The 3,865-nt window shown below is 39.4% G+C and overlaps 1 non-coding gene and 1 gene segment (V, D, J or C); one reads left to right on the forward strand and one right to left on the reverse strand.

The window, feature by feature from the left end:
* Positions 1-1,654: 1,654 nt before the first annotated feature.
* LOC115067790 lies at positions 1,655-1,799 on the reverse strand. The gene has a single exon (XR_003847158.1). It is a non-coding gene; the product is annotated as a small nucleolar RNA SNORA67 (small nucleolar RNA).
* A 319-nt stretch (positions 1,800-2,118) lies between these two features.
* The window catches only part of LOC115067780, a 4,947-nt gene continuing 3,200 nt past the window's right edge, over positions 2,119-3,865 (forward strand).

Consider the following 3,865-nt stretch of genomic DNA (forward strand, 5'->3'; position numbering starts at 1 on the left):
TTCTTGCAGATTACCTGGGTTCAAATCCAAGCATCCACATGGCAGCTAACAACTCTCTGTAACTCCAGTCCCAGGGGATCTGACAGCCTCTTCTGTCCTCCTGGGGCATTGCATGACATGGGTGCACTTACCTACACGCAGGCAATACAGTCATACACATAAAATAAAAATAAAGATTAAAAAAATTTTTTATTTTATCTGTATGTGTGTATTGCCTGCATGTAGGTAAGTGCACCCATGTCGTGCAGTGCCCACGGAGGTCAGAAGAGGCTGTCAGATCCCCTGGGACTGGAGTTACAGAGAGTTGTTAGCTGCCATGTGGATGCTTGGATTTGAACCCAGGTAATCTGCAAGAACAACCAGTGTTCTTAACTGCTGAGCCATCTCTCCAGCCCCCTGGAATATCTTTTACATAACACATAACCGTAGAGTGCTTTAACAAGGCTTTTCTGTTATGTGCCTTCAATTTTACTGAAGCAATTTAACTTAAAGTTTATTAACTTTAGAATTTTTGTATTTTAGCTCAAAATTCAATGTAATTAACCTCAAAAAAAACTCCTTAGCTGGTAGCCATATGTATGTATCCCTCAATTCAAATATTTCCAAAGAAAAATTGTCCTGGTGAGGAATATTTTACACCTGGCTTGGTTTCAATGTTCACCTACCTATTCTATTCCTATGACTAGGATACCATACAGTATGTGATGTTGGTAATAGTCAGCTAACTCTGAGCAGCCAGCCTCATTCTCTTAGTTAATTTATTCAGTTTTTCTTAAGGAAGAGGGAAATAATCACTTATGGCTTTGAGGAACCAGAAGCATAGCAGAGCTATCTAGTTTTTCTTTAAAAAAATAAAATATTTGCTTGTGTGTGTGTGTGTGTATATATGTACAGGACTGTGCTCATGTGTTTTAACTCCTACAGATCTTTGTACCTGGCCTGCCTGTAGCATTTTGGGGGGGTTGGGGGTTTTTCTTTTTTTTCTTATTTTTTGGGGGGGGGGGGGGGTTTTTGCTTTTGGTATTTAAGATAGAGTCTCCCTGTAGCCCCAGCCGGCCTGGAACTCTCATTGTAGACCAGACTGACCTAGATCTCACAGTGATCTGCCTATCTCTGCCTCTTGAATGCTGTGATTAAAGGCATATGCCACCCAATTACTATAGCTTTAGACATTTCATAAAATACTCTCTCTAGAGTAGGCAGTGTTCTTTGGAACAAGAAAATCTTTAAAGCAAGCTTGCCCTTACCTGTCACTAGCTATATAAATAACCTAGCCTAGGAAAATCTTACACTGAACTGAGAAAAAACTTAATGCCTTTAGTGAATTAATTATTTTGTTTTTGAGACAGCCTCAGCTTTTCTGAATCTCAGAGATCCTCCGGCCTCTGCCTCCCAAGTGCTGGGATTAAATCACCCAGCTGATTTACTTATTTTTATGTTATGTACAAGATTGTTTTGCCTGCATGTGTTGCTCACATACAGTGCTCACAGAGGCCAGAAGAGGACGTTGGGAACCCTGGAACTGGAATTATGGACAGTTGTTAGCTGCCATATGGTGCCAGGTACCAAATCTGGGTCTTCTGCAAAGACAGCCAGTGCTTTTTCTGAACCATCTCTCCAGCCCCAGTTTATAATCTTTTTTTTTTTTTAATATGCATGTAGACAGCCAAAGTAAGGTAAAGAGAATATGCATCCCTTGCTCCCCAGAAATCTTAGGCATGCCAGGTTTTCTTCCAAGTTGCTACATTCCTGAGAAGAGCATTAGTTGGGCCAGTTTATATTCTTAAAAATTCACCATTTTATTAGGATACAAAAAGTTGTTTAACAGAATTCTGTACTGAGACACACTCCCCTCCTCCCCTGGGACTTTGTAAAACAATTTTTTTTTTTAATTTATTTCATATGTGTATGATAGAGGGAGGTCGTACATGCCATGGCACTCATGGAGGGCCAGAGGACAACCCCTCTGCCTTTATGTGAGTTCCAGGAATTGAACTCATGTTGTTAGTCTTATGTAGCATGTACTTTTACCCTCTGATCCATCTTACTGGCCCCTGTACAGATTTAAGAAAATGATTTATTAATTCATTGTCACGACCACCATTTTGAAGGTTAGTGTTGCTATTTTTGCAGTGCTCCTACAACATGGAGCCGAGCCAACCATCCGAAATACAGATGGAAGGACAGCATTGGATTTAGCAGACCCACCTGCCAAAGCAGTTCTGACAGGTAAGTCTGTGCTCTCTTTGGTTATTCCAAGAATATAGAGAACAGGTAGGCTAGGTAGACAGTCTGCCTCTTGGAGTTAATGACCTCAACAGGAGTATTTAAATAGTGTCAATTCAGTTGCTATTTTTTGCAGTATCTAAACAGTTGAATTTGATTCTTGTTCAAAAAAGATAAAAGCCTTGTTTTTGTTTTGTTTTATTTCTTTCAAATTTATGTTTAAATTTGTCATGTTTTATTGGGGGCAAGTATGAGAATTGTATATTACTATCATGTATGCAGGATATTTTTTAAATGCCTTTTAAGTTTTTAAGGTAACTAATGTCTCTACCCCTTTATATACTATTATTCCATTTTTTAAAATAGTTTATGTGTGTGCATGTATTGCCTGCATGTAAGTAAGTGCACCCATGTAAGTCATGCAGTGCCCACGGAGGACAGAAGAGGCTGTTGGATCCCCTGGAACTGGAGTTATGGACATTGTTAGCTGCCATGTGGGTGCTGGGATTCAAACCCAGGTCTTCTGCCAGAACAGCCAGTATTCTTAACTGCTGAGCCATCTCTCCAGCCCATATTCCATTTTTTAAAATAATATTTTCCCAGAGCACTTGGGAGGCAGAGGCAGAAAGATCACTGTGAGTTCGAGGTCAGCATGATCTATGTAGCAAGTTCTAGGCCAGCTGGGCTACAGAGAGACCCTGACTCATAAAGACCAAAAGAAAAAAAATTTTTTTTAATTTTATGTGTATTTTTATTTTATGGATGTATTGCCTTCATGTAACTGCACTTGTGTTTTGCAGTGCCCACAGAGGTTAGAAGAGGGTGTCAGATTCCTTGGAACTGGAGTTCTGGATGATTGTTAGCCACCATGTGGGTGCTAGGATTTGAACCTGGGTCTTCTGCAAGAACAGCCAGTGCTCTTAATCTCTGAGCCATCTCTCCAGCCCATATTATTCCATTTTTGATGTAATCATTTTTTTAGCGAACCCTTTCAAAAAACATAATTCTCTTATGCTAGTCATTTTCAAAACAAGATTTAGGACACATTTCAGTACCATGAATATGGCTGTTCTAACATATTAATGTCCTTGGAATCTTCTTATGTGTGCAAGACTGTAATTTAAACTAGCTAACTTGTTTTGAGCTATGTCTACTTAACATGCCCTTGCCTACCGTGTTTTCCACTTAAACAATTTGCCATGTTATTTATTGGGTTCTTATCTACTATGTGATAACTGTTAGGATCATGTCTGATCTAAAAATCAGAGAAGCCTGAGGGGATTCTACTGTGAGTCTTTGTGCTTAGACTTTGTGATATTTCTTCTGGCGTTGCTAAGAGAATTTAGATTAGCCCTTGAGGACTTTCAGACATGTGAGCAGCAGTTAAGAGCACTGGCCTTGCAGAAGACCCAGGTTTGAATCTCAGCACCCACATGGCAGCTAACAAATGTCTATAACTCTGACACCCTCTTCTGACATCCCTGGGCATTGCACAACACGAGTGCACTTACACACATGCAGGCATAACACTCATAAAATATAAATAAAATAAAAAATGTTTAATTAAAAAGAAATATGAGCTATCATTGTAACTGTCAGTTCACTGTTCATTTCTTCCTTTACTATTCTGTTATTCCAT

Source organism: Nannospalax galili, unplaced genomic scaffold (genome assembly GCF_000622305.1).
Source record: "Nannospalax galili isolate Female #2095 unplaced genomic scaffold, S.galili_v1.0 scaffold886, whole genome shotgun sequence".
Taxonomy (NCBI): Eukaryota; Metazoa; Chordata; class Mammalia; order Rodentia; family Spalacidae; genus Nannospalax; species Nannospalax galili.